Source organism: Hyla sarda, chromosome 1 (assembly GCF_029499605.1).
Source record: "Hyla sarda isolate aHylSar1 chromosome 1, aHylSar1.hap1, whole genome shotgun sequence".
Classification (NCBI taxonomy): domain Eukaryota; kingdom Metazoa; phylum Chordata; class Amphibia; order Anura; family Hylidae; genus Hyla; species Hyla sarda.
The window spans coordinates 217,172,553-217,198,336 of record NC_079189.1 but is presented as its reverse complement, the minus strand read 5'-3'; the positions used below and the strand labels follow the sequence as shown (position 1 = coordinate 217,198,336).

The 25,784-nt window shown below is 42.5% G+C and overlaps 1 protein-coding gene across 6 annotated transcripts in view; it reads left to right on the top strand.

Annotated features, from left to right (window-relative positions):
• Window positions 1-8,642: 8,642 nt before the first annotated feature.
• PTPN13 (protein tyrosine phosphatase non-receptor type 13) overlaps window positions 8,643-25,784 on the top strand; it is a 216,891-nt gene continuing 199,749 nt past the window's right edge. For 5 of the 6 annotated variants that reach the window (XM_056568746.1, XM_056568744.1, XM_056568745.1 and 2 more), the window contains exon 1: window positions 8,643-9,086. The gene's annotated coding sequence lies outside the window, so the exon portion shown is untranslated. Of the gene's footprint in view, window positions 9,087-11,995; window positions 12,078-25,784 lie in introns of those variants that run through there. The other variant, XM_056568742.1, reaches the window with a different exon arrangement.

Below are 25,784 nucleotides of genomic sequence, written 5' to 3'. Positions count from 1 at the left end.
CATGTACAGTATGTAATGTATACAGTGTGTTGTGTGTGTATATAATGCATGCAGTGGCAGATCCAGGGGGGGGGGGGAAATGGGGCAATTGCCCCGTCCCGTGCGTGCGCCCATTGGAAAGCAACGGGGAGGAGCGGAGCAGCGAACAGGACATGCGCTGGCCAGCATGGTAAGTGACCAGCGGCACATCAGCTTCAGTGCTCCGACCACCGCTCCTCCAGTCCCGGGACCTACTGCTATGGTGGACAAAAGGAGCAGTGGTCAGAACACTGAAGTAGGGCAGTAAACAGGCATACAGCCTCCAGCTATACACTGTATGGCTGGAGGCTGTATGTCTGTGGGGAAACATACTACACCTAATGTGGGGGGACTATACTGCACCTAATGTGGGGTAAACTATACTGCCAACCTAATGTGGAAAACTATACTGCACCTAATGTGGGGTAAACTACACTGCCAACCTAATGTGGAGAATTATACTGCACCTAATGTGGAGAACTATACTGCACCTAATGTGGGGGACTATACTAATGTGGAGAACTACACTGCACCTAATGTGGGGAACTATACTGCACCTAATGTGGAGAACTATACTGCATCTAATGTGGGGAGAACTATACTGCACATAATGTGGGGAGAACTATACTGCACCTAATGTGGGGAACTATACTGCACCTAATGTGGGGAACTATACTGCCTAATGTGGGGGAACTATACTGCACCTAATGTGGGGGAACACTGCTAGCCTAATGTGGGGAGAACTCTGCTGCATCTAATGTGGGGGGAACTCTGCTGCACCTAATGTGGGGGGAACTCTGCCGCGCCTAACATGGGGGGAACTGTGCCACACCTAAAGTGGGGGGAACTGTGCCGCACCTAACGTTGGGGGAACTGTGCCACACCTAACGTGGGGGGAACTGTGCCACACCTAACGTGGGGGGGAACTGTACCACACTTAACGTGGGGGGGGGGTACTGTGCCGCACCTAACGTGGGGGAACTGTGCTGCACCTAATGTGGGGGCCTCGTATAGACGTTCGCTCACGTCGCGCTCCCAGCATTCAAGGGCCGGCCCTAGAGCGTGACGTGCTTGAACATAGGGGGGGGGGGGGGCCTCCATGTCCATTTTGCTTGGGGCCCCCAAATTCCTTCAAACGGCCCTGCAAAACATATGACTTAAACATGGTACAACTATTATCAGGTGACTAACAATCATGTGACTAGATCAAAAGTCCTTTACACTAAATATACAACCTATACACAATATGGGGGAACACTGCAGGAGAGCCCTGAGGATATACATGGACTCAACCTGACAAGACTGTAGGAGCATATCCCGTACTGGGCCATCACATGAGTACATGTTATTTTTACGCTCTGGACAAGAGCTTTTTTTTTTTTTGCCTCTTTATCTTGCTCTTTGTCAGTAGGTACATAGGGTGAGATTTTTGAAAACCTGGCGAGAGGAAAAAGTTACTAAGTTGCCCATAGCATGCAATCAGCTTGCTCCGTTCATTTTTCCCAAGCCTTTTTATAAAATGAAAGAAGTAGTTTGGTTGCTATGGGCAACTCAGTAACTTTTCCTCTGGACAGGTTTTCCTAAATCTCGCCCCTTAGTGTTTAGGGCCTTTTATTGTTTTTAGTTTATTTAGGCTAGCTTTCTCTCCTTTGACTCTTTGTTGTTATTTTCTTGCTCCTTGTTCCTGTGTTTCTCATTTTCTCTCACTCTCTCTGTTTCTCAGTATGTTTTGGCCTCCCTCTCGGTCTTACTCCTTCCTTCTCTTTATTTCTCTAATTTGCTCCCACTTATTTTATGTGCCTTCTTTTGATCCCTTCTAGTATATTCCTCTATCCTATTTATTTTTTCTTTTGGCATGGTGTTTGTGAATTTTGTCTTTTTGGTTAACTCTTCTTTTTTTTTTTTTTTTCATTTTTAGATCTAGTGGTAATGTTGGTTCAAAGAATCAACCTGCAGATGACGAAACCATTACCCTAGAATCTTCACCGTCCCTGAGTAATCCAGAAGATGAACCTCCTTTGGCAAGCAATCAATCTTTAGCACCTCGACCCTTGATAAAGCCAGTTACTGCCGGCGAAACGTGGGGCGGGGGGGGGGGGGGGGCGTGTCAGTGTGATATGTTTTAAACAGCAGCATTGGGATCAGTACAATTATTTAAAACTAAAACTTTTCAATAGAAATAACAATAAAAGTAACATTTTAAGAAAATAGGGTTCCTGAGCTTGGGAAATTTGTCCCATGAGGGCGAAAGCCTGAATGGGAAATTGAGAATTTGTTATATTATCCCTGGGAAACACCTTATGGGTAATTTGGATTTACACTTTGCATAGAGGCAGACAGCAAGCAGGCGAAGGGGGTTACAATGTTACTAGGCAAACTGTGGAGCTTGAGGCTCTGTCTATGCTCCAGAGAGTGGAAAAGGAGAATGAGTGGGACCATTTGGCCTATACCTTAGCTTGTCGCCTACGTAAGCTGCCAGTTGGCCGCCAGTGGCTCTGTGTTCCTATTCTGTTTGAAGTTGTGGAAATGTTTAATTCCCCTACTCCTATTCCCAGTAATTTTGTAATAATTACCAAGCTAAATAAGCTTAAAGAAAGGACTGGCCAGTCTAGTCGCTCTGCACCCCAATTAGCCCCACAAGCAAGTGCCACTCTTTCCTCCTCTCAGGCTCTACCTGACATGTGGTCTCAGCCTTCTTCCCTCCCATCCTCCATATGAGAGCCATCTCAGGTTGCTTTCAATTTAGGCAGATGTGCTAGTTTTTGGCAAATTTTGGACTTTAGTCCACCAGAATCAGACACCTTACCTGGTTTTTCATACTGTCCACCAAATAGTTCAACCTCTCAGCCACCAGCCAATGCTCCATCACCTGATGAATCTCAAACAGTATATCAGCCTTTATAAAGTCCAGTATTTGCTTATCTGTTGGGTTTTCATTTTTAAATTACATGACGTTGTGTTTTAGATTTTTGAAGGCACAGGTAAGTTTTGGTTTTGGATGTACAAATTGTGGGGTGTCTTTTCTGCTATTAACCCTTGTAAAAATGTAAAATTTGGGGGAAAACCCACATTTTAGTGAAAATTTTTTTTTTTTACATATGCAAAAGTCGTGAAACCCCTGTGGGGTATTAAGGCTTACTTTACCCCTTGTTACATTCCTCAAGGGGTCTAGTTTGCAAAATGGTATGCCATGTGTTTTTTTTTATTTTTGCTGTCCTGGCACCATAGGGGCTTCCTAAACGCGACATGTCCCCCCCATTTCAGCCAAATTTGCAAATGTGACTCCTCCTCTTCTGAGCATTGTAGCGCTCCCGTAGTGCATTTGACGTCCACTTATGGGGTACTTCCATACTCAGAAGAGATGGGGTTACAAATCTTGGGGGGTATTTCTGCTATTAACCCTTGCAAAAATGTGAAATTTGGGGGGAAACACATTTTAGTGAAATTATTTTTTTTTTTTACATATGCAAAAGTCATGAAACCCCTGTGGGGTATTAAGGCTCACTCTATTCCTTGTTACATTCCTCAAGGGGTCTAGTTTCCAAAATGGTATGCCATGTGTTTTTTTTTTTGTTGCTCTGGCACCATAGGGGCTTCCTAAATGCGACATGCCCCCCGAGCAAAATTTGCTCACAAAAAACAAATATGACTCATTCTCTTCTGAGCATTGTAGTTCACCAGCAGTGCACTTGAGGTCCACTTATGGGGTACCTCTATACTCAGAAGAGATGGGGTTACAAATTTTGTGGTGTATTTTCTGCTATTCCACACATTTTTGTGAAAAAAAAACACATTTTGTTTTACATATGCAAAAGTCGTGAAACCCCTGTGGGGTATTAAAGGGGTAGTCCAGTGGTAAAAAACGTATCCCCTATCCTAAGGATAGGGGAGAAGTTTTAGATCGCGGGGAGTCCGACCGCTGGGGCCCCCTGCGATCTCTCTGTACAGGGGCCAGGCTCTCCCGCCAGATAGCGGGTGTCGACCACCGTCTGTATGGCAGAGCCGGAGATTGCCGAAGGCAGTGCTCCGGCTGTGCCATAGAGTTGTATTGAGGGGGCGTGTCGGCCGCCGCTTCGTGCGGGGGTCGACACGCCCCCATCCCGCGGGCCCCGTACAGGAGATCGTGGGGGGGCCCCAGCTGTCAGACCCCCCGCGACCTGCAACGTATCCCCTATCCTTAGGATAGGCGATAAGTTGTTCACCACTGGATATCTCCTTTAAGGCTCACTTTATTCCTTGGGGTCTAGTTTCCAAAATGGTATGTCATGTGGGGGGTTTTTACTGTTCTGGCACCATAGGAGCTTCCTAAATGCGACATGCCCCCGAGCAAAATTTGCTCTCAAAAAGCCAAATATGACACCTTCTCTTCTGAGCATTGTAGTTCGTCCGTAGTGCACTTCAGGTCAACTTATGGGGTACCTCCATACTCAGAAGAGATGGGGTTACAAATTTTGAGGGGTATTTTCTGCTATTAGCCTTGCAAAAATGTGAAATTTTGGGGGAAACACACATTTTAGTGGAAAAAAAAAGTTGTGAAACACCTGTGGGGTATTAAGGCTCACTTAATTCCTTGTTACGTTTCTCAAGGGGTCTAGTTTCCAAAATGGTATGCCATGTGTGTGTGTGGGGGGGGGGGGTTGCTGTTCTGGCAACATAGGGGCTTACTAAATGCAACATGCCCCCCAAAAACCATTTCAGAAAAACATACTCTCCAAAATCCCCTTGTCTCTCCTTCGCTTCTGAGCCCTCTACTGCGCCCGCCGAACACTTTACATAGACATATGAGGTATGTGCTTACTCGAGAGAAATTGGGCTACAAATATAAGTATAAATTTTCTCCTTTTACCCCTTGTACAAATTCAAAAACTGGGTCTACAAGAACATGCAAGTGTAAAAAATGAAGATTGTGAATTTTCTCCTTCACTTTGCTGCTATTCCTGTGAAACACCTAAAGGGTTAAAACGCTGACTGAATGTCATTTTGAATACTTTGGGGGGTGCAGTTTTTATAATAGGGTCTTTTATGGGGTATTTCTAATATGAAGACCCTTCAAATCCACTTCAAACCTGAACTGGTCCCTGAAAAATAGTGAGTTTGAAAATTTTGTGAAAAATTGGAAAATTGCTGCTGAACTTTGAAGCCCTCTGGTGTCTTCCAAAAATAAAAACATGTCAATTTTATGATGCAAGCATAAAGTAGATATATTGTACATGTGAATTAAAAAAAAATATTTGGAATATCTATTTTCCTTAAAAGCAGAGAGCTTCAAAGTTAGAAAAATGCAAAATTTTCAATTTTTTCATCAAATTTTGGGATTTTTCACGAAGAAATGATGTAAGTAACCTCAAAAATTTACAACCATGTTAAACTAGAATATGTAACGAAAAAAACAATCTCTGAATCAGAATGATAATTAAAAGCATTCCAGAGTTATTAATGTTTAAAGTGACAGTGGTCAGATGTTAAAAAAAACTCTCTGGTACTAAGGTGTAAAATGGCCTGGTCCTTAAGGGGTTAAGCATGGTCCATGGTCAATCTTCCACTTGACACACCTTGGCAAGAGCGGCCTTCACATGGCTTGTTATCTTGCCTCTGACTTATCAAGGTATAAGTAGCCTGATGTTTTCATACACTAGCTGGCCCCAGATTCGGTCACCCTTGTTTGCTCACCATTGGCACAGGAGTATTGACGGGGCAAGGCACCTTGTGGACTAATGAAATAGTCAGCAAAGAATTCCTGAATCTGCATTCCATTGTTGTTGTTAGGTTGTGAACCCCAGTTGATATGATTGTGAACTTTTTCTGGTGGCATCAACACATCTCCATCACGGATGTTATTGCGGTTGAAGTTGTGAAACACAACGCAAGCCTTTACCACAATATCAACTGTGTCCACGACTAAACGGATTGCAGTACTCAGGACCCTCCACTGACTACTCATTATTCCAAAGGTGCATTCCACAACTCCACATGCCAGAGCCAGCCTATAATTAAAAATCCTCCGGCGAGCATCCAGTTCTCTTTGTGCATATGGGAGCAGCAGGTTGGGGCAATAATGGAAAAGCCTCATCCAATACCATCACAAAGGGAACAGGAAGTGTGGAACCCAGAAGAGGTCTTGCAGCTGGAAGCGTGACTCAATCTTGAAGAATTTGCCTACCAATTGCTAATACTTGCAGCACCCAAGAATCTCTAGTACTGCCATAGTTGCCAACATCAATGGCAACAAATCAAGAGTGAGCATCAGCCACCGCCATCAGGACAATCAAGAAATATTTTTTATAATTATAAAATAGAGTGCCTGAGTGCGTTGGCTGCTGCACCCTGATATGTTTGCCATCAACTGCACCTATGCAGTTTGGAAAATTGGCTACAGTTTGAAAGCCTGCTGCAACCTGTAACCAAGTCTCCTTGGATGGGCACGGCATCTCACTGGGCTGCAATTTCTGCCAGATCATGCTGCATGTACACCTTACAATTCTCGAGATGGTCGAAAGACCAACCTTGAATTGAAGGTGCAGGGATGCATAGCTCTCTCCTGTGGCTAAAAATCTGCAAACAAAACAGAAAGAGAAAAAAAACCACAACATTACATCTTCTTGGTAAATAGACTACAATCATACAAACTTTAGAACCCCCCAAAAAAACAAAGGTCCCTCAAAGTCAAACGATTAAAATATGCAACATTGGGCATTGTTGTAACATAAAAGGGCTGACGTGCAGCTAATAACCAGCACACACGCCTTAACTACACAATGTACAATGTCTTGGCTCTGGGAAAAGATAACACTTACAGCAAGGTGATGAGCAAACGATCCTCAGGTGAAATTGGGCTCAGCATAAATGTAGTGTTCATAGTCAAGTCATCTTTAAGGAACTCCAGAAGGTGATCAAAAGGTCGACATAGGCAGCCAGCCACACTTTGTAAATTTTACATTATCCCTTCAATATTAGTGAAATAATAAAAAAATAAAAAAATTAACTAAGGCAAAGGTTTAAGGGCAGCAAGTAAATAATCTGGAATGATGGCACAAAAATACACACCTTCTCAAATCCTGATACACCACCGACAGGAAGCCTTTGGCAGCGCGATCCTGAAAGAATGGATGCACCCAAAATCAGCATCTAGGGTGCTCCTAGTATGTAAGGAAGGCAAATCAAGGTAAGGTAAATATTCACCATACGCATATTGCCATAGGATCTTAGCCAAGGGCCCCAAAGCAAAAGTCAAAAGTCAGCAAAAACCCAGAAAACAAGCATAAACATAAAATGAGACATATTGTTCCAATCCGGCCACGCAACATAAGAAGCCCAAAAAACAGAAGTTTGGAATGTGAGAATGCCTCCATGATGACAAGATAGCAAGTAAGCTAGGATCAAATCAAGTTCACAGTATGGGCAGAAATAGCATCCAAACCCAGCTACCATTGTAGCAAAGAGTGGACACAGGAAAAGGAAAAACTGCCATAGGCTATAATCACACTCCAGAATTTCTGCAATTTTGCACAAATTCGAGAAATTGGGAAATTCTGCCAGAATTGAAGCAGGATTTTTATGAAATTCTGTGTTCTATAAACACAGAATTCTGCCAAAATCAAGCCCCATCGAGTTCAGTGGGATTTTGACTACAGTTTTGCAAAATTTAAAGACTGGATGCTGCACTCACTGAGAGGCTGTGAACAGTGGCGGCTGCCAGCAGGGACCAGTGATGCTCCTGATGTCCTCTATGCTGCACTGACTGAGAGGCTGTGACATGTAAGTACAGCGCAAAGGATGTCAGGAAATTTTCAAACTTGCTGAGAGCCCCTGCACCTGAGCCTGCTGGCCAGGTAAGAAGAACAACAGGGGAAGGAGGGAAGGGCAATGTTGAACCAGGGTAAGGGGGGATGATTTGGCACAGAGGGAATAAAATGGCACAGGGGGATAAAGGGGGAATGAAATGGAACCGTTATATATAACAAATGTACGACAGTTTTTTTTTTTTACGCATGATAATACTGTATACCTAAATATCTAAATATACTAGCCATGCAGTTACCAATTGATACCACTAAACAAGGAGCAAATATTACCTTACATTATTGTAACCTGAACAGATCGGCATGCTGAGACCAACAAAATGCAGGATTGGCCGTACCATGGGTCCCGGTGGGAATCGTGGGACCAATTTCTTTTCTTCTTATTACTTATTATGTGGTAATAAAAATAAAAAATAAATCTCGGGCCGCAAAGTCCTGCCCCTGAAAAGTGCCGCCTGGGACCAAAGGACCCTCCGGGTCCCATAGTAGGGCCAACCCTGGCCATGCCCATTCTATATATCTCTATGGGAGAACCATTCGGCAATCTTTGGCTTTATAGAGGGGCGTAGCACCGGACGGGGGTTGTGAAGCACCGCTGTGGAGGAGAGCCGAGGTTGCATACGGATAGGGGATACGTTTTTGTCCATGATACTTCTTCTAATAGAAAAATCGTTCATCTACACCACCCTTGATAAATTCCCTCCAAAAGTGTGAACCCAGCCTTAAAACAACCTAGAAATCTCTTGTGAATAGAAAGTCATCTGGTGAGCGCTAGGTGGCAGCAGAGAGCCTGTGAGGAGCTGGTGGGGAGTGGAGAGGGATGAGTCAGGGAGGGAGAGCCTGGCAGTTTGATAGGCAGCCTGTGCGTCCCTGTTACAATGGTTACAAGATCCGCACAGAGAGAAGCGGCTTCACAACAAAGAGGGAACTCCAGCTGGACATGGGAACAACACGGGACAAGCTCGGCTAGAAGCTGCTGACGTCCGTCACTGCACGCCCGCTGACGGTTTTATCCTGTCTATCTGGGCAGAGTGCTGGAAGTTGGTGCTCTTTGCCCTTGGCATGTGGTCCTGTGGCCGGGTACACAGGCCCCTGGCAGTGTCTGCACCGGGAGATGCTCAGGCTGCTGCTGCTGCCGCCTTTCTGGATGTTTTCTTCTCCTGATCTTACTCTCCGGGACTTCTAGAAGGAGTAATCCGACACCGGGCTCCGTCCACAAGGAGGGAAACAAGGGGGAAAAGTTTGGAGACTGATGCGCATAGACCAGAGGTGAGCTATGGGTGCACACTGCCACCCCATGTGCTGCCCCCAGCCTGCAGTACACACACTTGTTGCTTCAGTATATACATAGAACCTGGGATACTGTCTAGACTGCTGAAACTTGTGGCACTGAATGTGTTAATCGATCTGTAACACTTTCACTGCCACCCAGCTTGTTCCCAAAAATGTAGCCCAGCTCTGAAGGGGGGTGGGCTGCCCAGGCTCATTGTGAGCTGCAGGGGACTTGTTGATCAGAGGGGTTTCTGTGTTGGAGAGGCCTAGTCTTTGCTCCTCCCAAAATTTTATAGTGCCTCCAGCTGTTGCAAAACTACAACTCTCAGCATGCCCGGACAGCCTTCGGCTGTCCGGGCATGCTGGGAGTTGTAGTTTTGCAACAGCTAGAAGCACACTGTTTGAGAAAACACTTCTCTAAGGCTGCATTCACATCTCATTTTTTGCAATACGGGTCCCGTATCCCGTTTCTGTCCAAAAAACTTATGTCTCCAAACCGGACCGAAACTTATGCAACCGTATATGCCTCCTCACGTTTTTAAACTGTATACTATGTCCGTTTGCATACGTTTTAATACATTTTCATTGGGGAAAAAAACGGATACAGTTTTATATTTGTCAACATTTTAAATAAAGTTCTTTTATTGAATTTCCCAAAAAAAACAAAAAAAAAAACAGTATTGTGCAAACAGGATGTAACCGTACGCACGTACGGTTCCCATAGAACTCCATTTTAAAATAACCATATACAGGTTGGATACGGTTTTTCAACCGGACTTCAAACCGTAGTAGATTACGGGTTTGTGTGTGGAAAAAACCAGCATACAACCGTAAATGAAGCAAAACGTACGCAACCGGATGCTACGGTTGTCAATGTAATGTCTATGCATACGGTTTGGAATATGGTTCAATGTTTTTTTTTTTTTTTTTTTGCTAATCCGGATACGGCAACCGTATTTCAAAAACGAGATGTGAATGCAGCCTAAGGGTGCATTCACACCACGTTTTTGTAATACAGTTCCCGTATCAGGGTTTTGATGGAAAACGGATTCCTCAAAACCTGACTAAACTGTATCAAAACGTGTGTACAAATTTTAACCCGAATACGGTTTGAAAAATGATGTCCAATTGCATCCGTATTTTTAAAAGAAAAAAAGAAGTTTTTAACTCTTCACTCCATTATAAAGTTTCACTTGTTTGATTGAAATTCCAAGAAAAAAAAAAAAAGTCAAACCGTATGGTGAACACAGGATGGAACCATATGCACATACGGTTCTGTATGGCTCCAATTAGAGATGAGCGAACTTACAGTAAATTCGATTCGTCACGAACTTCTCGGCTCGGCGGTTGCTGACTTTTCCTGCATAAATTGGTTCAGCTTTCCGGTGCTCCGGTGGGCTGGAAAAGGTGGATGCAGTCCTAGGAGACTCTTTCCTAGGACTGTATCCACCTTTTCCAGCCCACGGGAGCACCTGAAAGCTGAACTAATTTATGCAGGAAAAGTCATCAACTGCCGAGCCGAGAAGTTCGTGACGAATCGAATTTACTGTAAGTTCGCTCATCTCTAGTTCCAATTGACTCCCATGTAAAAATAAATAAATAAATAAAAAATTTAAAAATACGATTTAATACAGTTTTTCACCCGGGCCAAAAACTGTGGTAGGCTACGGTTTTGGGTACGGGTAAAAAAAACGAACAAAACCGTACAAGACGCAAACCGGATGGATCTTTTGGTATACGGTTTTCAATACGGTTCCGTACGGTTTTCACATAGAAAACGTATACGGGAACTGTATTGCAAAAACGTGGTGTGAATGCAGCCTAACAAGGACTTGTGTTTACTTTGTTGCCTAGTACTTTGCCTATCTCCAGCCTTCTTTTACTTTTCTTTTTAGTTTATTTTATTTTTTATTTATTTTTTATAATGTTTTAACCAAGAAGCAACGCATAATAATAGCATTCAGACTGTTCAAATCTTATATTTACCATGGGTGTTAAAACACTGTTTTGGTGAAATTTTGATTCTACGCACTAGGTATAATAATAAACAATATAGTTGTACAAACCTATTCCACTTTAATTCATCGTAAGCTTTTTATGATGTCTTCTGAGGATCATGTGGAATCATGTGAAAGTCAGCTCCGCAAGAATCCTGGACCAGTGACAATATCCATGGTTAAGTGATCATATTGTGAATATAATTTAAAAAAAATACCGTATATCATTTTGTATCTCAACCCGAGTTGCAAGTAGTAGTGCATGAACCTTAGTTAGTACCCGGCATACCCGGCCATTGCTCCAATCATTGTCTTTGGGGCTTCTGGACATTGCCCAGCCCCGCAGTTACACACATGCTCCTTCCATTCTGGGGTATGGTCTCTCCATTCTACAGAGTTACGGGGGGGGGGTCTCAGTAGTTGGACCCCCAACAATCACCATGTGATTATAGTGGTAAAATAGGCATGTGAGTCCATTCTATTACAGCATCCAGGTTTATTGGATGCCATTTAAAGGGCATGGCTGGAATGTTAAAAAAAAATAAAAAAATATCAACCAACAGAAGGGAATATGTCTAAATAAAATATATATAACCAGTACAGTTCTGCAGCTCCAATGGATCTCAAATCTTTGGACATTTTGCTGCAGCCATGACACACACCTTGGTAGCAATGCCTATAGGCACAGCATGTGACAGCTGAGGCCAATGTTGCTGCATTAATGATGTCCATGTACTCCCCCGTGACTGCTGCAGCCAAAGTTAATAAAAAACTGGTGGGGGAAGATTTATCACAACCTGTCCAGAGGAAAAGTTGCCTAGTTACCCATAGCAACCAATCAGATCCCTTCTTATATTTTTGACAAGGCCTCTGCAAAATGAAAGAAGCGATCTGATTGGTTGCTATGGGCAACTAGGCAACTTTTGCTTTGCACAGGTTTTGATAAATCTCCCCCATGGGGACCACTAGAGCTATGGCCGTAGTGCAGCAGGTGAGTATCTGGAATGCGTGTGTGTGTATATATATAAATAAATATATATATATATATATATATATATATATATATATATATATATATATATATAATGAACTTTTAAATTATTATTATTTTAAATCCTGGACAACCTATCTAGAGGAGCATTCCTATCTTCAGCATATACCATAAATATCTAATAGATGTGGGTCTCACCTTTGGGACCTTTACCTATCTTCAGAACTGCAGTCCCCTGACCCCCCGTTTACCCTTGTTAGACAGGTGCTGACAGCCACATTCGGGCAGGGACTGAACAGAGAGGTTGCAGGGAATATGGAGACAGATACGCTTGCTGTGTTCAGCTGTGTCTGCTTTGCTTAGGCCGGGTCCACACTATAGAATTTCCAGCCTGGCTGAATCAGTCAGCGCTAGGACTACGCCATAGGCGGCATAGTCTACAGAGTGGTTTCCGCCAGAACATTGAGCAGGTTCAATGTTTTGGCACAATTTTTGGAAATTCCGACCAGAAAATTCCGCAGTGTGAATGGGTTCACGGAATACCCATTCACCTGCATGTTAAGCTTCATTCCGCGGAATGCTGTTCGGAAATTTATGTAGTGTGAACTGGGCCTAATAGAACTTAATGGGGGAGGGGGGTTATGGGGACTTAGAAGTTGTTGTGCTATGTATTTTCAGAACTTGCTGCTTATAAAGTTATGAAGAGTGGAACACAGCGAGCTTTACTGTTTCTGTAATCCCGACCACCACTCTGTTCAGTCCCCGTTCTGGAAACAGGTGTGGAACTGGAACCTTTCAGATATTTGTAGCATATCCAGTGGATACGCCATAATCTGCTCACATAGTGTAAAAAGTACATAATGTATGCACGAAAAACGTGTGGGCGCTAGGATCCTTCAGAAATGCACTGTCTCATAGACGGCAATGCATTGCCAAGTGAAATCTGCAAAAAGAATAGACAAAGGGGGAGAGTTATCAAAACCTGTCTAGAGGAAAAGTTGCTAAGTTGCCCATAGCAACCAATCAGATTGCTTCTTTCATTTTTGAAAAGGCCTCTGCAAAATGAAAGAAGCAATCTGATTGGTTGCTATGGGCAACTCAGCAACTTTTCCTCTGGACAGATTTTGTTAAATCTCCCCCAAAGTCTCTTCTTTTTGAGGACGCTGAAATCGTGATTTCCTCCGTGTGAACAGTGCAGCAGAATCACATTGTCATCAATGGGTGTGAACATACCCTAGGGCTATGATCGCATCTATAAATGACTCTACCTTTGTTGTATACTCCCACTAGGGCCATTGAGTCCAGTAGACTGAACATAGGGGAAGATTTATCAAAACCTGTCCATAGGAAGAGTTGCTAGGTTGCCCATAGCAACCAATCAAATTTCTCCTTTCGTTTTTTTAGAGGCCTTTTCAAAATTAAAAGAAGCGCTCTGGTTGCTATGGGCAACTCATCAACTTTTCCTCTGGACAGGTTTTGATAAATCTCCCCCATAGTCACTAAATGTCATCAGATGATCTTCCAGTGACTATATTTAGTCCATTTTTACACTTCTTTTTCCCCATAACAGGTATATTGTTGTTTTGCAGAACTAAAAAGTACAACCACCTGTGCTCTGGAGTTCTGCAAAATAACATTATACTCTTAGGGTAGGGTCACACGTGCCGTATTTGCTGCTGCGTATTTTCCTATCCATCAGTGGATAGCAAAATGAGCTGCGTATTTTGGTACCCATTGACTTCAATGGGTAGGAAAATAAGCAGCAGAAAATATGCTACATGTGACCCTACCCTAAGAAATGAATGGACCAAGTATACCATTAAAGTAGGGTCATTTTATATGTGAACATACCGAAGATTGAATATCCCATTACAAGTATAATACAGAAGTTATTTGAACATAGTAGAAGGTACAGACCCCATTTTCAAAGTGCGTTGGTTGGGATTGAACCGATAACCTCAATGCTGAATGTGACGAAAGAGCAGCATTGTGTTATGTGTGCTATGGAGGTGAGTCAGGCGCTGCTCAGACATCTGTCTGCAAGGAGTTTTATTAATTCCATATTTCCTGTAAAAAAAAAACAAAAAAACAAAAAAAAAAAAATTATATTGCGAAAAAGTGGAATCCGGTGGGATGTGAACTGCTATAGCGGACTGAACATTGCAGTGACTTTTCACCTCTATCATCTTGTGACCACATCACAATATTCCTGACTGTTCAAAGATCTAGTATGATGCAGACCAGATGTGATGTCATTTTGGCCAGAAGCATTCAGAAGTTCATTAGGCTCCTACACTGCTTTATTTTTGGTACCAGTAAAGTGCAAGGTCTGCATGAATGATACCAGACATTTGTTCAGTCCTTTGGGCCTCTGTATTTGTCTTTGTACTTGGTATCTGATAGCATAAACTAGCGGATTGTGTTGATTCAAAAGACAGTCTCCAGCAGCATAGTTGATTAATAACATTACATTGATTTTGGACGATATTTTGAAGCCATACCTGTCATATAACAGTAAAAATAATGCTTATATATGTTGCTCACTAGGCCATACATGTTTTTTTACATGTTGTCTCTTTTATGTGTCTAGCTTCTGTATTTGGCTCACAAATCCCTCTGTTTTGCTGATCACTCATTCTGACATCCACTGCTCAGGAACTTCCGAGGCAAGTACTGAGCTCACCTTCACTCACCATGTATTCACTTCCTCCCTGAGTCTGCTGTACTGGGTCTCCTAATCCAGTCACTGCAGGCTGCTCTGTAACCCCCTCCTATTTTTTTTCAGACAGGAGTTTGTGAGATGGCAGAGGGGTGTGCACAGAGCTAGTCCTAATGCTAGTTCCACCTTAACTTCATGGACTTTGTCCCAGCTTGTTTTTCAGCTGGGACAAAGGTGATGCTGCATCTGTACTGGATTATGTTCTAGATGGTATGGAGACCCCTAGTGGTCTTTTTTATAAAAAGTGGTGATTTCTATAAAAAGGAGATAACATTTTCTTCTAAGGTATATTAGAAAGGTTAATGTTTTGCCAAGATGTATAACAAATAAAACATTTTTGAATCTGACTGTGCCCATTTAAATTGAGCATAAGCAGAGCTTAAGCCTATTGGGAGCTTTTATTCATTATGCACAAGTGATATGAATAAGACAGTCTAGGAGGCGCTGCTCGAGGTTGCATGCAGTAAAACCGATGCAGGCCGGCACATGACAATAAATATTTTTATTGAAATATACGGACAACGTGTTTCGGCACTCGAGGGTGCCTTCCTCAGGTCCAATTTAGCAGTACACTTTGTTGGGGTGGGTACCTTCAAATGTGTGCTGGTAGGGATCCTGTTTTTGTTTCAGCGTCGGTGTGATCCCTACCAGCACATTTTTGAATGTACCTACCCCAACAAAGTGTACTGCCAAATTGGACCTGAGGAAGGCACCCTCAAGTGCCGAAATGCGTTGTCCGTATATTTCAACAAAAATATTTATTGTCCTGTGCCAGCCTGCATCTGTTTTACTGCGAGCAACCTCGAGCAGCGCCTCCTAGACTGCCTTTTTCATATCACTTGCACATTTTCAAGCTGATCCCTTTTTGGGAACCCAGAATCGGTCCGAGTGCAGCAGCTCCAATTCCATTTACCCAAGTGCACCTCGACCACCCTGACCCGCCACAGTCGTGGAATCGAGACATCATCTCCAGAAGGTGAGTATATCACTTAGGTGCGGTGGAGGGATCACACAGAGTTCATATACGCTACAAGGGAGCGCCCCTGTCTTTTTTTTTTTTATTTTTTTTTTTTTATCCCTCTCATCCTCAACATTATTCATTATGCAAGATTTTTCTCCCTGTGCTTCTGAGAGGAGCCAAAGAGGCAATGCTTCTACTCCCTTCTTCAAGCCACCAGTGGAAGGGACACTAATGATATCCTTTTGTGCAACATAAGTACACCAAACAAATAGAACATGTTTGATTCCAAAGCTGATATGAAACGCATCAAACATTCAGACAGGGATTGACTTTGCCTTGGTTATACATAACAAAATAGATCAGTATTTCTCACTACTTTCTGTGCCTTCACAGCTGGTGAAGCATCGGCCTGGCAAATTACTGGTATAATTTCTTGTATGCATTTGCCAAATTGTAAAGCTGCCAAATACTTCCTGGCTGCTGAATATCCCTTATTGTCACCCCCCTGACATGCCACCGCTCATCCTGGGGAGAAGGATCTTCTGAGAAAGTGCATTACATTATATTTATGTACACCTATATATGTATCATTACAAAATGTATTGCAAATAATAAAGATGCCTCCTTTAAATGGGCACTGTCACCAACTTTATTTTTTGATATGTTGTAGTACTTATGTACTACAACATATCTCTAATATACTTTTATTATTTTTATTTTTTTATTAAAAAGGTTTAATTTACATATAAAAACCGGCCACTAGGGGTCACCCTCCTAGTGGCCGGCTGCAGCCTGGCGTGACGTCACGCCTGAAAAAGGACTGATTTTGGCCTGGCAATCAGTCCTTTTTCAGTTAGGCTGCACTCGCTCCCTGCCTGTCAATCAGACAGGCGGGAGCGAGCGCATTGGCTCCCCGGCCACTCCTCCCAAACATCGCCGCCTCTGACCCTGCATGCCCGCTGCTGGACTCTGCAGTAACTGCAAGTGTAATGAGGGGGCAAGGGGGAGGAGGGAATGGGCTAGCGCTGTAGTGGGGGGGGGGTGGACGGGCTAGCGCCGTAGTGCCACAGCGCAGCTTGTAACTAACTAATAGTTTATCTACACAGGGTGCCTCCAGCTGTTTCAATACTACAACTCCCAGCATGCCCTGACAGCCAATAGATGTCAGGGCAAGCTGGGAGTTGTAGTGGTGAAACAGCTGGAGGCACCCTGTGTAGATGAACTAAGGGCAGAAGTCCCCCCCCAGCAGGCATCAGTGACTTGGTGCCTGCTGGGGAAGTCTGCCTGGTAGTGAGCACACTGCCAGGCAGACAAAAGGCATTTTTATTATAGTAAAAATTAAAATTAAAAGCAGGGAGGGGGTTAGGGATAGATTGGCAATAGGCAGGGACAGAAAAAAAAAATAGGATGGTGGGAGCTACTCTTTAACAATGAGCATAAGAAAATCTGAAGTCTATTTCTTTACCCTTGTTCTTTTCCAGGTCAACATTCATCAGATAGGGCTGCTGGTTGTTATACAGCATGTCTGTTAGCTCAGGTCAGGGGGTGAATGTGGATGGCATCATAGGGAATGTCCTGCATTAAGCTCCTTCCATATGGCACGAGAATTAGGTATAGTGTGGTGGAAGCTGGCTGACGGGTGGAGTCATTTCACAGCCACGGTATAAATGCTGTGTGCTGGGAAATAAGATCACAGGCCTTCTTTTGTGAACCATCTTAAACATTGATGAGAACCTGGTGCGAGGACTTGTATAAAGCTGACAATAAACAAGTGATTTTTGTGTCTTCTGTCCTGACAGATTTAGACCATCTGTTGCTGTCGTCGTCCCCTTCTCGTGACAGAAAAGATCATGTCAGATGTTTGTCGAAAACTTGACTGGTTGGATATTTTCAGGCACTGCTTGGGTGTAGTTCCTGTCATATTTGGGAAGTTGGTCATAATGAATAAACTATGTGGTGCGTGTGCAGTGCACATGTCAGAAAGTCTGTGATATGACAACAATAGCATACATGGACAAAACTTGGTATAATGCTTTCATGTACAAAACTTATATAATGCTTTCATGTACAAAACTTGGTATAATGCTTTCATGTATGCTTGGACAGATACCCGAGAAGCACAAAACAATGACAGGGCTGTGTGTTCTATTGGAGTCACATGCCCTCCCTCTGTCACTATTTTCAGGATGTATGTGGTGTGTGATGACGGTAGGCATGGCTGACAAGAGGGTGTGGCTTTCCAAATAGAGAAAACGGCGCAACTTTGAGATGTTTATCATATATTGTTATCTTTTCCACACATTTGTGGCCATGGGGGAAAAACTTTTTTATATTTGGCTGGGGACGCATTAAAATGTAACTGTCACAGTAACAGATATCTAGATACAGATGGGATAGGTGGGTGCGTGGGTGCTTCACTCCCTGGCTCTGTGCTCAATTTGTCTCATTTCAGCAGACTGGTTCCATTATAAGTCTATGAAGCCCATCCCCAGTAATGCGTTTCTCCTTGGTGGGGGTCCTTGCCTGACACATCAAAAGTTTTTTTTTTTTTTTTATTGACAGTATTGCTTTAAGCATTAAAAAAAATCCCCCACAGCTGCCATTCCGACGACTCCAGGTCCCCGCTTGTCACCACTAGTTCTGTGAGGAATAGAACTGACTTCTCAGGTAGTCCCTGACTGTGGCAGAATAATGCTGCAGTCAGTTCCTGCGGGGATGAGGTGTCACAGAAAGCAGCATGGGGTTTCGGTTTCGGGAGGTATCATTATGGTAGCTGCAGGGGGATTGTAGAAAGTGACAAGGACTTTTTATTATTTTATTTTTTTTTTTATGTTTAACATGCCCCGATCCATATATATGAAAAAATTCTGTCCCCTGACATAACATTTTATGTCTTTTGTTGATAAAGGAAGCAACCCTTTGCATATGTAACAATCGGCCTGAACCTGTCATGTCTATGTAATACGGTATTTCTTGCCTCCATATGTGCTTTGGGTGGAGAATATAGACAATAGGTGTGCTCTGTTTTAAGGAAATTAACTTTGTTTCTGCACTTGTTCCATTGTTTGCTCTTGGGTGACCCACATAGACCAAATAACATTTAATTTAGGGACTTTGAGGTCTTTTTAGTTTAATGTGACAATGACTCTTCTTTTTATCTCCTAGGATAGTCAGTGACATCACTTATTGCCAGTCACTTTCTGCCTGACAGCATTAATATTGTTCACAGTTCACCCTTTCTATGTAGGATGTTTAACCCCTTAAGGACGCAGGACGTAAATGTACGTCCTGGTGTGGTGGTACTTAACGCACCAGGACGTACATTTACGTCCTAAGCATAACCGCGGGCATCGGAGCAATGCCCGTGTCATGCGCGGCTGATCCCGGCTGCTGATCGCAGCCAGGGACCCGCCGGCAATGGCCGACGCCCGCGAACTCGCGGGCGTCCGCCATTAACCCCTCAGGTGCCGGGATCAATACAGATCCCGGCATCTGCGGCAGTTCGCGATTAAAATGAACGATCGGATCGCCCGCAGCGCTGCTGCGGGGATCCGAACATTCATAACGCCGGACGGAGGTCCCCTCTCCTTCCTCCGTGCGGCTCCCGGCGTCTCCTGCTCTGGTCTGTGATCGAGCAGACCAGAGCAGGAGATGACCGATAATACTGATCTGTTCTATGTCCTATACATAGAACAGATCAGTATTAGCAATCATGGTATTGCTATGAATAGTCCCCTATGGGGACTATTCAAGTGTAAAAAAAAAATGTAAAAGTAAAAAAAAAGTGAAAAATCCCCTCCCCCAATAAAAAAGTAAAACGTCCGTTTTTTTCCTATTTTACCCCCAAAAAGCGTAAACATTTTTTATAGACATATTTGGTATCGCCGCGTGCGTAAATGTCCGAACTATTAAAATAAAATGTTAATTATCCCGTACGGTGAACGGCGTGAACGAAAAAAAATTAAAAAAGTCCAAAATTCCTACTTTTTTAATACATTTTATTAAAAAAAAATTATAAAAAATGTATTAAAAGTTTTTTATATGCAAATGTGGTATCAAAAAAAAGTACAGATCATGGCGCAAAAAATGAGCCCCCATACCGCCGCTTATACGGAAAAATAAAAAAGTTATAGGTCATTAAAATAAAGGGATTATAAACGTACTAATTTGGTTAAAAAGTTTGTGATTTTTTTTAAGCGCAACAATAATATAAAAGTATATAATAATGGGTATCATTTTAATCGTATTGACCCTCAGAATAAAGAACACATGTCATTTTTACCAGAAATTGTACGGCGTGAAAACAAAACCTCCCAAAATTAGCAAAATTGCGTTTTTCGTTTTAATTTCCCCACAAAAATAGTGTTTTTTTGGTTGCGCCATACATTTTATGATATAATGAGTGTCATTACAAAGGACAACTGGTCGCGCAAAAAATAAGCCCTCATACTAGTCTGTGGATGAAAATATAAAAGAGTTATGATTTTTAGAAGGCGAGGAGGAAAAAATAAAAACGTAAAAATTTAATTGTCTGAGTCCTTAAGGCCAAAATGGGCTGAGTCCTTAAGGGGTTAAAGGGATACCCCACTGGGCAGCGTTCCTAACATTTAGTTCCGAACGCTGAGCGTGCTCCGGGGGTTGTCCACGCCCCTCATTCCTGCAGGCCACACACCCTCAATAGAAGTCTATGGGAGCGGGCATGGTGGCCGCCACGTCCCCTCCCATAGACTTGCATTGAGAGGTAGTGGCGTGATGTCACGAGGGGCGTGGCGAACCCCCGCAGCACATACACAGCATTTGGAACTAAATGTTCCGAACGCTGTCCAGTGGAGTACCCCTTTTAACCCTTCTTTGTGTAATATCTGATCTCTGGATCTTTGGGAGATGACATCACACAAATAGCATGGCATTAGCAATTGGCTTTCTATTGCTTTATATTGCTATTGCTTTATAAACATTTTCTGTACAAGTATATACCATTTAAGCCATTCTATCCCTTTTTCTAAAGTATTTTTCCCACCAGACAACTTTTTTAACAGTCATATAACTCCCATATTTTGTTCTTAAGCACCAGTTTCTGTGTTAGAGTATGTGGTTTTTTTTTTAAGCATTAATTACTGTTTTAATGAGTTTTCTTTTCACTTCAATTTCTTTGAAAAATATTCAGACTGGTGTATTACAAAACAAGAAATACCATACCGCTCCGAGGGATTGCTAAGATGAGTTTAACTTGTTCTGGTAGTTTACACCATTCTGAATTTTTTTTTTTATTATTACGTGAGAAAACAACCCTTTTTGAAGTAAACCTGTCAGGTCCCCTATTAACCCTATATAGCCCAGTCCTCAGGGCCTGGTAATTGTTTAGCTGATGTGCCCATAACTTTTCTCTGATGGTAGACTATCCTGATGCCTCTGCCCTCCTCCCATCCACTCCAGCTTAGTTATCTATCTAAGAATGCATAAAAGAAGCCTCATAAAGCAGTATAACTGGGCATAGTAGTAGATACAGATAGGAAGAACCCAACCCCCCCCCCCCCCCCCCCCTGCTCAACTTTTTTGGTTGTATAGGAGACACAACTACTATATAAACATAATACACGCGGAGCAGCTTTCTGGGTATCGCGTCAGAATGAACCAGCTGAGAAGTACAGCGAGTCTGAAGTGGACAAAACTCCTGGTTGTGTGGCACAATCCAAAAGATGGAGAGTTATTATAGATCACAAGTGTTGTTTATTATAAAATTCATACACAAATATAGTCATAAATATATTATATATATTATAGGGTTGTGGTCCCTGTAACTTATACATAAATCAATAGACAAAATAACAAAGTGTGCTATGATTAAGGGAGTCTTTTCCTGTACTTTTTCTGCTGCCCATTCTGGAATTTTAGAAGAATTTTAATAAAAGTAGATGAGTTATAACTGTGATAGCAGGCTGAACACTATTGTTTTCTTTAGGATTGCCATGCACGTCCTCCAGGTGGGCTGAGACTTTTTCTTTAGCTTGTTTATCATACCCATGTTTTGGGTATCTGTGGATTCGTGTTTGTGAGAAGGCTGTTACAGTCGACTTTCTTGAAATAAATTTAGTTTTTGTGATCATTTTATCTCCTTCGTTGGATAACTCTAAGACCCCCTTTACATATGTCTGGCGTCAGTTTTCAGAAAATTAATCCATAACTGATCACATTGGACTTGATTGGACTTGCCGGACCGGCACAGACAGGAGAACACATCATGCTGCGTTTTCCCATCCAGCGATCACAATTAATGGATGCCGGATGATGCCAACTGATGCACTTCTGGCATCAGTTGTGGCAATTTTCATCCACTTTCGCCGGATATATGTAAACCTAGCCTTAGTCAAAGTACTCAATAGAACTTTTTGAGTATTTGCTAGACAATGTGATATTGAAGTTATTTTGGTTTAGATGTTTAGTAAATTTGGTGACTTCTTCTGATCCATCCCAAATGAATAGGAGGTCATCAATATAGGGTTTGTAGAGTATGATGTTGTTGATCTAAGGGTGATTACAGTAGATGTACTCTGTTTCATATGCCTATATATATATATATATATATATATATATATATATATATTTGCAAAAGCTGGAGCGAACTGTGTGCCCATAGTTGTACCCTACGTCTGTAAGAATGAAATAAAAAAAAATAAAAAATGTATGTTGAAGTATGTATTTGATACTGTCGCTGATGACATTTTTCTGTGCATCAGGCATGGAATGATCTCTTATCTATAGAGATCCGATAACTTCTATTTCATGATTATGTGGGATATTAGAATATAAGGCAGACACATCTATGGTAGCCCACATATATCCTGGTTTCCATCTTAGTTGACCCCCTGAGTGCAGGGCTTTTGTATGAACTGCCTGGCACTCAGGATGTCAGTCACTCATACCAGCTCATACTCACTCATACTCATGACTAGCTGGTAGGAGGACAGGGACAGCATCACTACATGCTGCTGCAGCTCCATCCCATACATTCTTAGAATAGGATAACTAAAGCTGCTTTTTATCCAAGTGCGTTATCAGAGAAAAGTTATGGGCACAGCATCCGAATTCTAGCTTCCAGCTGTCTCAGATCTGAATCTGGAAAACTACGATAAGTCTGAATGTAAGTCTCACCTTGCAACTTATAGGACTTAGAGGATCTACTGCTAATGTCTTGGCACCCGATATCACAGGACCACTTTAGAGGACATGTAGAACCCATGCTATGGGTCAGTCTGTATTGGCAGAACATGAGGGACCTACACAAGATCTGGTTTTAATGTAGTGACTGATCAATATATATGATTGGTATATAAGTAATGTCTCCTTTTTGTAATTCTAATACATTCTTCCAGGCAAGCGCTGCACATTAATTGAAGTAGTGCTGATTTGTTGACACATTAACTTTTTACTTCATGGTCTTTCCCAAGTTAACCTCTGGTCCAGGGCCTTTAGAGTGTACAGTGGCACTACTTAATCCGATTAACATTTTACCAGCAGACTGGAATGCAATGCCTTTGTGCATTGGAATGTGGACTAGAGCTGCAGTTTACTTCTTAAATAAGTGAAAATTGAAGATTATTAAGAAAAACTCTCTGCCATAGTGACCTATAGAGGAGCAGAGCTTATGAAAACCAGGAAAATGAGCTTTCATTCAGTCCTGTAATAAAGCTGCTTCCGGCCCCCTCTAGGAACCTCAGCTTAGTGCTGCAGGCGCCTGGATTTCTCCATGTCCAAAGACTGAAGGGTTCAAGCCTTAAAACGTTAACTCTAATACACGCATAGTTAAAAAGTTTTTTCTTTTTTTTTTTAAGGCAGAAGTTAAAGGACATTTTAGGGCTGTGTTATTTTTTCTTCTTTCAGAAAACATCTGTGTTTCTGTTCTCTGATTCATTTAAGCAGGAAAAAAAAAGATTACCAGTTTTTCTTTGGGTAAATTTTTTTTTCTATCCAATTTTTTAAAGGAAAGAAAAAATAAATAAATAAATAAACTGGATACAAAAACATGATGTGTACCCAGTCTAAAAATGGGTTAATTTTTTTTTCTATCCAAAACAAAACAGGTAAGTTTTGTTTAGTTTCCCATCCCCTTGCTAATATGGGCCCAGATTTATCAAACTATGTGAGAGAAAAAAAGTCATTTTCCCAGAACAACCAATCACAGCTCAGCTTTCACTTTACCACAGCTCGTTAGCTGAGCTGTGATTGGTTGCTGTGGAAAAATCTCTATATTTCCTCTCACACAGTTTGAGAAATCTGGGCCATGGTGTTTTTCTACAAACCGTGCAGTAGTTTTTACACAGCTCTAGGGCTAGTGCCTTCAACACTATAGATATTTATTAGGGATCGACCGATATCGTTTTTTAGGGCCGATACCGATAATCGGTGCAGGTTAGGGCCGATAGCCGATAACTTATTCCGGTATAAGTTATCGGCTATTTAACCCCCTGCGACACCGCTGCAGATCATTGATTTAAAGCGGGGCCATAGGCCGCCGCCGCCACCTGCTTCTCTCCCCTACCTGTCAGGGTGGTCCGGGCCAGCCATCCATCGTTCCTGTAGTGTCCGGGGGCGTTCCGGGTGGAGGGTGATCCGGTCCGGGCTGTCCTTCTTCTCCGGCTGTCATCTTCTCCACTCCGGGCAGGCTCCGGCCTAGTACGCTGCATAGACGCCGCTGCGCAGTGACGCCCGTGCGCAGCGACGTACCTGACGTCACGGCGTAGCGACGTCTATGCAGCGTACTAGGCCGGAGCCTGCCCGGAGTGGAGAAGAAGACCGTGGGAGAAGGACAGCCCGGACCGGTTCACTCTTCACCCGGAACGCCCCCGGACACTACAGGAAGGAAGGATGGATGGCCCGTACCACCCCCATTACGGGTAAGTTGAATTTTTTTATTGACTCGGAGGGTGGGGGAGGGGCCCGACCGGTATAGCGGTATGGGCAAAAATCCATACCGGTATACCGCCTAGCATCACGGTGGGGGGGTGGGACGCGGTGCGGTGGGTCGGGGGTGCGGTGTGGCGTGTCGAGGGGGTGGCGGTCACGGTGCGGTGGGGGCGGTGCGGGGGGCGGGGCATTATCGGCTTATCGGCAAGATAATTGCCGATACCGATAATGCCCAAAATCGTGATTATCGGCTGATAATATCGGCCATACCGTTAATCGGTCGATCCCTAATATTTATTAATAATATTATAACATTCAGTGTATTTTTATATGTGAATGTAAACTATGATTTGACGACTTCTGCTTTAGTTGGAGCATGAAAGGAGATATATAAGCTTGTTGGTCAGGAACTGATAAAATTCTACAAACCTGTGTGGTTGAATGTAACTTCCTTTTTCTGTACTACTTTAAAATGTGAACTGCCATTTACCACAATTAGTCATTCAATATAGAGAGAAATAGTCTGCCTGTAATACAATGCCATTATATGCTGGACACTGAATCTACATGTGTTGGGGAATGACAACATTTAACTATTTCCCATAATGTCCCAAAAAAAAAATCCCAAAATTTTATAAAAAACTGCTTGTCCACGGGACTAAAATGGAGCAAAATCTACTTGTCCCTCATGACGATCCACTTGTCCGGCCAATTTTCGCTTTTACGCTAAAATTTTTTCCTCCTCGCCCTATAATAGCCATAACTACCTACTATAATGATACCTTTTAATTTTTCAATAAAATATTCTCTGAACCAAAAAATAATAAATAAATATTTTATATATAATATATATATTTATTTAGGGTAGTGAAATTGAAATAGTAAAAGATAATTTAGCAGATTTGGTGGTTTTCTTTTCTGCGCCATTTACCTTGTGGTTGAGGTAACATGTTAGTTTTATACTTTAGGCGCCTGATTACAGCAATACCAGATTTGTATCGTTTACGTCATGTTTTACTAATTCTGAACTTTTTCTAATTTTTTTAATTGCCATTTTTTAACCCCTGTAGCTTTATTTTTTTCCGCACACCAGGCTGTATGAGGGCTCATTTTTTGCGCCATA